This window comes from Lepeophtheirus salmonis, chromosome 7 (genome assembly GCF_016086655.4).
Source record: "Lepeophtheirus salmonis chromosome 7, UVic_Lsal_1.4, whole genome shotgun sequence".
NCBI lineage: Eukaryota > Metazoa > Arthropoda > Copepoda > Siphonostomatoida > Caligidae > Lepeophtheirus > Lepeophtheirus salmonis.
In genome coordinates, this window is record NC_052137.2 from 944,804 (window position 1) to 957,632 (window position 12,829).

At 29.5% G+C, this 12,829-nt stretch overlaps 1 long non-coding RNA gene across 1 annotated transcript; it reads left to right on the plus strand.

Annotated features, from left to right (window-relative positions):
* The first annotated feature begins 7,555 nt into the window (after positions 1 to 7,555).
* On the plus strand, positions 7,556 to 9,091 carry LOC121122102 (uncharacterized). The gene is made up of 3 exons (XR_005865698.2): positions 7,556 to 7,864; positions 7,945 to 8,070; positions 8,146 to 9,091. It is a non-coding gene; the product is annotated as an uncharacterized lncRNA (long non-coding RNA).
* Positions 9,092 to 12,829: the final 3,738 nt, after the last annotated feature.

Sequence of the window (12,829 nt, forward strand, 5' to 3'; positions counted from 1 at the left end):
CTTGCAAATGCTGCCATCTTCACGTTGAGGTCGGTTCAGACCAACCTCGTAGGACTGAGGACTGTAGTCAGTCCTCAGTCCCATTCCATCCAGTCTAGTTTACTTGTTCGTCTTTCAAGAATGTAAAATTGATCCCCTGAGGATGTTTTTTTTTTTTTTTTTTTTAATTATTCTGTTAAATAATAGAATTATATAACTAAGAAAAATTTAATATAACATTGAAATTTAAGCTTCAATATTTTTTGTAATATAGGTACAATGTTACTCATGCACATCTCCAGGCTTGTACGTGTTCACCATATTCCCGTTCAATCGTTCATTTTGTAAAATCTTTCCGTTCACAGTTAATTTGTTTAATTTTGAATTATTTATTTATTCACTTAATATTTATCTAGTATAAAAGCCCAGCCTAAAAACACTCATTAATATATAAAGCCCATTTTCTTTCTCAATACATAAAAATGAGCCTCAAGGGCGTAGCTTACTAAAAACAAGGGGCCCTGAAGTGTATAGGGCTGCCCCAATATACTAGTAAAAATGGTGCTCTCCATTTTTATAAGATGGTGTACAATTTATTTGAATTGTCTTTTTTGAATAGTCTCAAAATTACATCATTCTATTCAAGGTAGCCTTCAATTCATTTGAACAGCCTCCTTCCTTTAAAAAACAGCTGACGCGAGTTATTTTTTCAGAGTAAGCTTATTTACTAGCAAAGGCCAACCCCGTGGTATAGACAATATAGGCAAATGCTAAGGGTACCGTTCATAGAAGTTGTACCATAATGGGTGTAAAGAAAAAAAAGGTGATTCGAGCCTAAATAAACTTTTTGGTCGGCTCAATTTTTCCAGACTGATTATTGGGCCTCTAAGAATCGGGCATAGTTAGGATTTAATTTATAAATTGTTATGCCAAGTAGGGTTTCATTTTTTGTGTTCTGGCTGTTTTTTTCAAATTCCTACTGTGTGCTAATCTCTTATATAACAACAGTTTTCGTAGTTAGTCTATAGTGTTAACCTCTCCAGGCAGGTTTTGTTTTTTTTTTCAATTGTTAGAGAAATTAATACAGGACTGTGGGATGTGGGGGTGCTTGCCGTGTGAGAGTACAAAATTTGTCTCCAATCACTTGTCTATATTTTCGCCTATACCCCGACCTGAATGCACTACCCCGACCAGTTAAGAACAGTATTTCTTCGTACGAAAATAATAAGTGCATATCAACGTTATACACGGTATTCAAGCAGTCGTAATATTACCAATTTATTTTGTAACACTTGCCTACATTTTTTATATTTACTTTACATTTTGCGTTGCATTAACACAGGGCAGCACCATTGTACGTAAGTTCCTACAAAACTTAAATTGTGTGGTTAGAAATGAAAAGAGACATAAACTATAGACCAGTGATGTCCAATCCATGGGCCCTGGGCCATATTTCAGCACTTAATGTTTAATGTACAGCCCACTACTCATTCTCACTTCAATTGGTAACTTTTAGTCCTCCCAAAATAACGGAATTTTTCAAACATTACCGCAAAATTTTAATTTTTTCAAAAAGACCAGGGTCCCCACCCAAAAAGATAAAAATAAAATAATCCTGAATACGCCCATACAAATAGTTACCGGATTGGCCATTTTTGAAGCAGTTTCGCCTTGAAAAATTAGAATTGGCCTAAATACGAAATAACTATGTATTTAATAGTTTGCTTTGTAAAGCCATTATTCATAAATTTTAATTTGATTGTTTCTGTGGCCCATTATAATATTTCAAGTGGTTATATAGCCCATTATATTAAAAGTTTGGACATCCCTGGTTTTGACAGTACTTTTATTGTGATGAATTATTTTGTTCTCACAATGTCAAACGGAGAACGCAGGAGTCTTTGGCTACACCATGCTTACTTTAAACAACAAGATTTTCTGAAATACAACTGAGCTTAGAAGAACAATAACCACATTAATCCTTAGGTGTATAAGCACCATAAGTACATATCTTCTAATCCACTTTTTTTGTGGCCATTTCAGTAAATTAATATGTGCGTAAAGATCCTTTTCCATTGAACTACCAATAACTTCAGCCAATTTTTATTACTTCATTTATTCTGTTTATTCATCTTGTGATGTCTGTAAATGATATCTTAAGGCAAATAAAAGCCTCTCTGTCCAACTTGAACAATAAAAATAATCCCACTAGGATTACTAGTCAATAAACTACAAATTGTGTGGTTGGATATTTAATAGAAACTAAACAATGTACAAAGTAATTAAAAGTTGTACACACAAAATCAGATCCATAATTTTTCAATATATGTACATATCAGACTATATTTAAGCATTAATCAAAGATATTAACTATAAATTTTGCCTATAATCAAGAATAAAATGATCTACTAATCTTAGGAAAAAATAGTCAAAAAGCTACACCTTATAGGCATTAGGAAAATGAACGCCGTTCATATTTATCTCCCATTTATTCGTTAAAAAATGAACGGAAATCCTAAACGTCCTTCGTTTTTCCTTTCACTGTCAAAGCCTGTACATCTCATATATTATATTTGGCTTAATAGACCATCGACTTTTTATAAAAAAATCCAAAGACCGACAGCTAAGGACTTATAATCCTAAGAACTAATACCGGTCCTAAGAATAGACCAGACCGAATAAGTAAGGCCAACACAATACTAATGATGATTAAATATCAGATAGAAACATTAATCTAAGAAGAATTATCTACTATCTTTGGTATAAATTATTTTAATAATCCATAATAAAATATATAGTATTTAAATACATTTATAATATTTTCCTTGTAAAAATGTTCATTTAAATGAAGAAATTTATTTTCTTCAAAACATCATTTTATTTTTTCCCATTCAAAATCATATATTAAGTAACTGATGTTAATAAGTGTCTTAATTCATTAGTATCTTAAATCTCTCTCTCTCTCTCCTTCTCCTCCCCCTATACAAAAGTCCCATCCCTAGTTAGTGGAGCCCTAACTACCAATACTCTATTTCTTTCTTCTACTGATTTGTTGAGTTGGAAAAAAGAGAAATTAAAAACCGTGTGAGATTTTTGGTCAGTTGGCAATCTGAACTAAAGTGTTTAAAATTTTCCAAACCTATTATTAGTATTTTTTCATTTTTAAGAGAGAACATCAAAGTATAATGTAATTGCTAGTGGCTGTGCTTTTGCAAAACATTGATGATTTATTAGGGAGTAAATCCTTGTTGAACGCAGAGGGGAATTGAGGATGGGCATCATCAAAGTAATCCTTAACCTTGGCTTTTTACTAGATACAAGAATCTATGGTTTCTTCTCGTAACTTCTCACAGCTGATCTAAATAAGGGTTACGGCAGCTAAGCTAAGTATAATATTTATCGATAACAATCAACGTTCCACAAGTTTTCACCTTTCACGTGGTGATGTGTACCTGATGTGCACCTGATGTGTTTTTTTTTCCAGATTTTTTTTTTTTTTTGTGAAGAACTGTGCAATTTGGAATTTTTTTCCAAAAAATTTTAATGTTTAAAGTGTCATTTTTAAAATTTTAATTTCTTAACTTTAATTCCAATAAATCTAACTATTCAATTTTTTTAAAATGAATAACTATGGATTTATGGAAAAAAGTTATACGAAACATAATATTTGAACTTCAATTTTTGTGAACAGCTCTAGACTTTTGAATTAAAAAAAAAATTCATAGGAAAGATATAATCCTGTAGACGCACCTGCAATCAGTTCTACTATTGAAAATAAACTATATCTTTGCAAAAAAACTGTACCCTATGAGTTACATTCAGAGATGCCTCATATTGACTAAAATTCTAAGTTTTCCAACATTTGCAGATGTTTTTATTTTTATCCAGTACAGAGAAGACAAGAGTGCTCCTAATAATTGTTCGTTTTTTAGACATAGTATTTTTCAATATTATAAATACTACAGAAGGTTTGCTTGACGTTGCCCTAGACATTAAGAAACAAAGATTAATTTTGTATCTGTTTACTTTTTCGAAGAAGATTATAAGGCTTAGAGAATAAATTATATTCAAGTTGAGCTGTCGTTCAGTCAAATTTCATTTTATTGTCATTAAATCCTTTGTCTTATCATCTCTTCTTCTTTTTCTTCATTAAACCTAATTATCTCCCTTAAAAAAGAGTATGCAATGATACATATCAACATGCTGAGAGCCTAATTCTTAAAATTTTACGTTCTTTATTTTTGGTTTTATATGAAATTGTCGTTTGTTAGTCAAAAATTGGTTTTTAGAAAGTTTTTTTAAGGACCCATTGCCATTTTTTGGACCCTTAATACGCTACATGACAAATTTCAGACCATTCATTATTTCAGCCGTGATTCCCTGGAAAAAAAAAAAAAAAAAACACACACAGACATTTGCATTTGATTTATAGCTGACTGTTGTTTTCTGTTTTTTTTTTTTTTTTAGTTATATAACATAATGTAAATCCGGTTTGTTTTTAGCTGGCCTGTTAATTTGTAATTGGTAGTATAAAGGAGGAATTTTCTATTCCTTAGAAGTTGTCATTATTATTTAATTCCTGAGTAGTGAACATCCTTTCCTAAATAGATTCAAATACATTCAAAACCTATTTGAACGTTCGTGTGTGCTCATAAAAGACGGAGCGTAACCCTGAGGGTTTTTGCAGAGTTATAATGGTAAGTCTTTGTGAGACTCATGGTAGAGTTGGGAATCGGTATCAGAGTAATTCCAGCAAATGTCCTTATTTATATCCTTTTCTCCTTCCTCTCTTGTCACAGCTGATTGTAGCTGATCTTATGAAACGTCAAGAGAATAATTTTTCTCTCCTCTCAAACATTCTTCAAATTGTCAGGGTTACCATGTTGATTTTAGTTTCTTTTTTTAACTTGCCTATTCTAGGATGTATTTTCATCATTGATTATATCTTTATTAATGATAACAAAGTAGAAGAAGAAAGAGGAAGCAATATAATGTCATTTTACTTTTATTTACTGTGTTCGAATGCAATTACCCTTTAAATAACTCAAATTTTCTTAATTTCATTCAAGTTTAGAAGCAATACACTTCCCTTTCCAGTGAAAATGAATGAATTTCTAAAAGAAAATTATTTAATTATCTTTTTTGTGTATTAATGAGTTTTTTATTATTTATATTTTAATAAAATTAATTATTAATTAATTGATTTATTTGTTCATTCCCTGATGCCTAAATATTTATTTTAATAGAAATGGATAATTGTGCATAGAGGGGAAATGTCCTGTATTTGATTTAATAACTAGACTTAAAACTTTTTGTTAACTTACTTATTATTTAATATTTAAATTAAATGAGATAATCGAGGTTAAAAAGTATTAAACTACACAACTAGTAAACGTGTTGACATTAAAGTTATTAATGCTTCAATATAAAGTTAGTATTGAATATTACTTTTTGTTATTAGAAAAAATTGTAGAAATCGAATGTTCTTATGTCTAATTTGTCAATATAAGGCAAACCATAAGGAGGAAGCTCAAAAATTAAATATAAGTCGATTTGAGATTGACATATTGGCTCTTAAAATTTTGACTAAAATTGTAAATTTATCAACTTTTACTGACGTTTTTATTTTACAACTCAATTGAAACGGCGAATCAATGTAAATTTAACTGCAACCAAGAAGATAACCCTTCATTTAATTAATAGTTCGTTTTGTAGAGAAAGTACTTACTAATAAAATCAATATTAAATAGGTCATCTAATTGGCGTTAAAAAGGATTGAATCTAAAAGTAATTACCGTGTGGTCCATTAAAATATGAACCCTTTAAATTTTAAAATTCAAAAGATATAATTAATTAATTAACAATAGAACTTCAATAAAATTAATATTGTAAATAGATATGTGCATGAGCTCTTTCCATCATTAATGTAGCCGTCCTTAGTGACAATAATGGCTTCCAGGTGGTGGAAAGCCTGACACCCACTGCAGATGTAGTCCTCTTTCATCGTGTCCAAGTGCTGGCTGACAGTGGCTTTGAGAGCCTTGGTGTTTGGAAGACGAATACTGCAGACCTTCCCTTTTTATTTTATTTTTTAACATAGTCTCCTTGTTACTCGACACACGTTCTCCAGCGATTCTTTGTAACTTTAACCGGTTCAAATACTATTTGGTGCTTTTCAAGCAAAATAATTGCTCACGAGACACTTTTTGGCTCAATTACTCTGGTTGGGATTGACTAAGACTTTTTTTACACAAAACCTCTATATGTCTTTCAATGTTTGAAAAATTATTGATACACTTAAAAAAAAAAAAAAATATTAATGAGAGCTCGATAATTTTGTCCATTTTTTCATACACACTCACCACAACTCACTCAAACGGCAGCTACATAACAACTCTACGTCCAAAAAAGCTGAAACGCTTGGTGAGTAACTGTTAAGAGATGCTGGAACTTGCAAATGCTGCCATCTTCACGTTGATCGGTTCAGAGAACCTCGTAGGACTGAGGACTGTAGTCAGTCCTCAGTCCCATTCCATCCAGTCTAGTTTACTTGTCGGTCTTTCAAGAATGTAAAATTGATCCCCTGAGGATGTTTTTTAAATTATTCTGTTAAATAATAGAATTATATAACTAAGAAAAAAATTTAATATAACATTGAAATTTAAGCTTCAATATTTTTTTGTAATATAGGTACAATGTTACTCATGCACATCTCCAGGCTTGTACTTGTTCACCAACGTTCAATCGTTCATTTTGTAAAATCTTTTTCACAGTTAATTTGTTTAATTTTGAATTATTTATTTATGGGTTTCTTTCATTGCTTGTGTCAAAAGTGGCCTATCCACCCTCACAAGGCTCTTTCTACATAGTTTATTGATAGCTTACTGGACAGTTTGGATGATTGAACTCTCAAGATCTCTTCTACAGGCCCAAATGGAAATTTGTCCATCACCTTCAAGTGTCATTTTCTCTACTTGTACGTAAGCTAGAAAACTTAGGTTTGCTTTGTTTTGTAACTAGTTATTTATGCTATAATTTATCGAAATATGAATTAATTTTAATCACTCAACCATAATTAATTATTGAAGTAGTAAAAGTTCAGATTTTAATGGGCCAACCGGTATAGTTAATGTAACAATACTCATTTATCATACTATAATTATAAAATGAATTAAATCGACAATTGTATATATCAATATAAAAATATATTGATATATATATCGCTGAGACAAGTCAAAGTATAAAATTAATTTTAAAGGCCACCCTAATATAGGTATATAAAGTTCCCTCATGTGACTGAAAGTAATCCAAACATGAAATATTAATATCCTACGTCTTATGTAATTACATATAAAAAAATATTTTTAATAGGTAAATATGTATTAAATGGAGGTAATTATCTAAATATATTATTTGACTCGTATATTATACATATAAATTCATTACAGATTGTCTGTGTATTTACTTATGGTTTTTTGTATAAATATAAAGTATATATTATTAAAATTTTAATTAAATATGAAGGTATATGTTTTGATGCATATTATATATACATTAAATATTTCATTTCCATTAGGGGTTGGAAACATCTATGGCACAAAAACATCTACATATATAGTAGGGACATACCTAGAAATTGAGATATTTATAAACCAGTGCTGGAGTCCTGAATCGTGTCTTTTTTAATGTCCCTGGGCCGAATATTGATAACTTGAACTTTACTCAGAAAATATGGACTCCACTTCACTTTTGTTATACACGGTATGGTTCAGGAAACATAAACAAAAAGCAAAGAAATATTTAGTGAAAAAGTTACTGTTACAGACATCTTGAACGACTCATAATAGAAGTCAAATGTGAAGCATTTGAATCACGTCTAAGGAAGGTAATTGATACAGGAGACAGCTATATTGAATAATTTATAAAATATGGAATAAAATTTAATAAATTTTCTAAAATAGTTAGTGTTTCTCTCTACGATTAATCTATCACTCACAAGTCAACATGATACCAACACGAGGCGGAAAAATTATTTCTTCCCTTGACTCCAAGAAAGCCTTAGAACCGATGGGATACCATCGAATTTTTCAGGTTTGAATTTTGAAAAAATATTAAATTATATTCCCAGAAGACTATATCTAGGGAATTACACAACATCTATCATAGGCATTAATCCTTGGCAGATCTTCTTCTTGCATTATTCTGATATACCAGCTTACTCCTTTTCCACAGCTGCCTTTAGTCAAGAGTGTTGCAGTCTGAGGAGGACACATTGACCATGTCCAGAAATTCGTCTAGTTCTCTAAACACCACTTTTGACGTGTTGTTTTTTGGCCAGGCTTCTTCTCAGGGCTCTTGTTGTCCCCTTTGAGTTTTTTAATTTTGATAATGATAGGCTTGGGTGCAGGGAACGATTCAGGAGATCTCGTCATAACTCATTCCCGCGTCAGGACATGCTCACACATGATTTCTTTTGGTCTGCATCTCAATGTGCCTTTAGTCACCCGTCTAGAATTAAACACCACTCATTATCCTCATCTCATATCAAGAGCATGGATATTCATCTAAAAAAATCTAGTTAATGATGAATACATCAATTCAAACTTTAACTCTGATCTCACAAAGATGCTTATTGCATGTAATATACCCTTATCCATTGCTAATTATCCTACGTCCCAAAAATTTATGGAGAAATACACTGGTAAATCCGTCCCTTCCCGAGGAACCATCATTAAATTAAGCTTTTGCACTAAATCTTTACGATGTCACGTTAGAAAACTACATTAATTCAGTCATGGTTGCCTGAATTGACTTATTAGTTATAAAGTAGTCTTATTTTTATATTTAAGATAAGTAATTAAGGTTTAAAATATGACTGCATGGATTAACTTTTCTTATTTCAGACAAACATGAAATAAATGAAAGTAGGATTCTAAAAGCTGTTCGTTCTAAGATTGGAAGAAGAGATGGACTTCAATCTAACATTTTTTATTTATTAGTATATTTATGATTTTGACATTTACTTTATTATTAATAATTATTTAGATCTCATTGGTGGAGATATATCTATCCTGTGCACAATTGTATATAGCAACTTCCACATGAAGAAAAAGGGGGTGATGATCCTTTTGATTAAACTCTACGTCTGGCTTGTGTTTTGCAACCTAAAGTTATGACATATTTAAATGAATTCCGATGTCTGAACAAGAAATATAATTTGGATAATTCTATCATTTTAATGTTCTGTATTTATAATGTATTGTTATTATTAGTTATATGATTCTAATTGCTTAATCTTTTATATATAACTTAAATGTATGATGGTGTATTTTTTAGTATGTAGATTATATTTAATTTAAGCCTTCTTTTTTAAACTTGGAGCTTCAAATATATTTTGAAACACTTTACTTTGTTTTTTCATTAGTTATTATTCTGAGAATATGGTTCATAATGAATTATGAACAATTTCATGGAGTGTGACGTTTTCAAATCTAGTGTAACGTATAAAAAACGTCTGAGTCAATTATACATAGTATATCTTTATTAAACATTTTGCTAATAAATACTTCGTTATACCCTCAAAAATAACAATAAAGCAGGCAGCTGATAATCACATCAGTATTTTAAACAATGATACCATGAGTTTTTCTCCCCCTTCTCATTGCACGCGTTTTTCTCTACAGGATTTTCAACTTGAACTATAGGACATGAACGCTAAAAACAAGCGTGTGTATATTACAAGAACTACGTGTTTTTCATTTTCTTATAACTGATGAGTAGTTGCTAATATAATTTATATCTATATTACTTAATGCTAAATATATACCTATTCTATTTATTAATTATCGGCATTATCCATTCACTGTTCATAAACCATAATTTGGTTCGGATTAATTGAATATTAATTTTATTGTCGTAGTTACGATTTTTTAAATATGCTGATACTATTCGCTTAGAATCAAGCAAACAATATTATATTAATATTATGATTACAAACTTTCTAAGAATGATTTTTATGTATATGTTTTCATTGTACAAATAGATAGGAGGAATTCCAAGAAATTAGGTATTATACTTGTAGTATCAGTTTCATCGAAAATGATTAATTAAATTAGTACAAATATAATTATTACTAAAAAATATTTATTGTATCTATCCATAGTTACACATAATAATTCTATTAGATTAATATTATAATAGCATGTGTTATATTATTTTCTCTAACGACTAATATTTTCATCGAGGATTAGTATAATTTTTTTTATTTTTTGAGTTAAGGTATCTGTTGTTATTGATAAAGTCTTCGTTTATTTCGTGATTATTTTTTTATTATTAAACTGTCATTTGGCAGTATTCTAATCTCTGATAACTGGGATACTGCATTTCTAAAGATACTTATGAATTATTACAAATAGTAGATGAAGCACTTCCCAATATTAATATTAATGACACTGTTAAAGATGTCAAGATGTAAAGGAGTCGTCCTTGACATAATATCAGTCTATATATCCATTATATATGTCACAAAATGCCTAGAATATTATTATAACCTACTACCATTTTTTTATTTATCCAAGATGTGCGCAAGTTGATAGAGCTCAACCATTTAAAAAAAATTGATAAAATATTAATAATAGAAGTCGATTAGTCTCAACCTCTAATATAATTTATTTATCTTGTGTCTTCACTGTAAAACTTTGAAGGAAATTAGGAACGATGATTAAACAAGAGCATAATGTTTTTCCCTTTAGTCAGTAAAATGACTTGTTTTTAAACATTTATATATAAGTCCAATTGGAGAGCAAACAGAGATCACTTCCATATTAACAATTGTATGTGATGATGATCATTCTTTTGTAGAATTCTGTCGACATATATCAAATAGAAATTCAACGTTATGGGTATATCGTAAACTGAGCTGTTCACAAGTAATTTTTACGACCACTAGTAGAATCCTAATTATTCAGAAATAAGCTCGACTGAAGTCTCAAAAGTAAAGTTACAAGTTTGGGTGCGTGCGTTTGTGAGTTTTCTTGGCTTAAGTAAAAAATAAATCAAAATCGTCAAAAAAATTTGGAAACGATTTAAAAACTCTCATTTTTTATGAAAAAAAATTGAAAAATTTCATTATTCCGGAAAAAAATTACAAAAATTAAATTTTTGCGAAAAAAAATTGAAAAATTAAATTTTTCCGGACAAAAATGTGAAAAAGTAACTTTTTCTGAAAAATATTAATAAAGAAAATTTTTCTAGAAAACTTTTGAAAATATAAATCTTTATAGAAAAAATTTGAAAAATTAAACTTTCCTGAAAAAAAATTTGAAAAATTATATTTTTCTGGAAAAAATTTGAATAAGTAAATTTTTTTTCAAACATTACATTTTTTTGTGAAAAATATAATTTTTCTGGTTTTAAATATTAAATTTTCTTGTAAAAAGCAAAAATTCCTTTTTGGGGGGGGCTACAGCTACACCAGCCCAGAGCCCTATAATAATAGTTGCGACATCTTGGGTCAACCTTATTTAACTACAATTTAGTACTCAAACAACTCAAATTAATTACATTGAAAGTAAAGTAGATAAAGTCTAATAATATCATTATTAAATGATAATATTATTTTTTTTAAATATCCTAATACGTTCATTTTAATTGGAATAACTAATTCAAATAGCATAACATTACGAGTACAATATAAGATGAGACGACTTTTTCTATTATACATATACTTAATAAATATGAAAACTAACATTTACACAAAATGTTTGCATGCAATTATGAATGACCAAAACTATAAATTAAATATAGGTTTTATGGCAATTAGGAATTACCTTTTTCATTAAATATCTGTTCGTAAGGACTTCCAATTTCAATTAGATTCGATGATTATTTAATACAATATTTTTAAATTTATGTTGTTTTATAAACTTTTTCTGTCAGAGGAGCCATTGAAATGATAATTATGTTCTTGAACAAATCTTCATTCATTTTCAGTGGAAGTTATAGAAAATAAAGGCAATTGCTTGTAATTATAAAATCACAACACATACACATATTTTCAATCTAAAATAAACGGAATAATGCTCTAGCTTTAAGAATGCCAAAAATATTTGATTTTATAAAAACTTATAATGTCAAAAAAATAGATTTTATAACAATCTTCTTTTCTCAAACTTCTAGTTGAATTTGAAGAGAGTAATTCATGTATTTTACCTTTTTCAATTATTGCAAAAGCTCTATAATAGATGAAATAAAATGATCATTACCAATAGCATAATAGGTAACGTAGCCAAGAAATATATAATCTTACTTGATATTTTTTAATAGGAATATATTTCTCAGGATGTGCCGGAAAACTTTCATCAAATTTTGTACGCAAAGGAAATTCCATTATATCCTCCAATAGAGAGCTTTCTAATGGATGATTAGAAATGATAAAAATGATTTTGGCAATATGATTCCATATTATTTGACTCTAAGTACAGAAATAACAATTTATTTAAATTTTGTAAGCAATAAGAAATCCTCTTTTGATGTTGTTCAAGATCAAAATGTTCCTCCTCAATGGTTGATAAATTTTCTAGAGAGAAGATGTCCTTGGTTATTATCTGATGGAGAGTCTTCCAAACGAGGATCAGCATATCTTTTGTCATGGGAGACTAATTATATGTTGCTTAGCTCTAATACCCCAAAAAAAGTATCATAAATACAATTTTTCTTATGTTAATTTACCTTCTCCTTTCTCATCTGATTTTTTAGAATCCCGTGTTTCTCTTTGCAACATAGGCTCTACGAGGCTGAATAGGGTAGGAATAGCCCAAAACAAACCTTTCTTATCGGTTTGGAGTGGTCT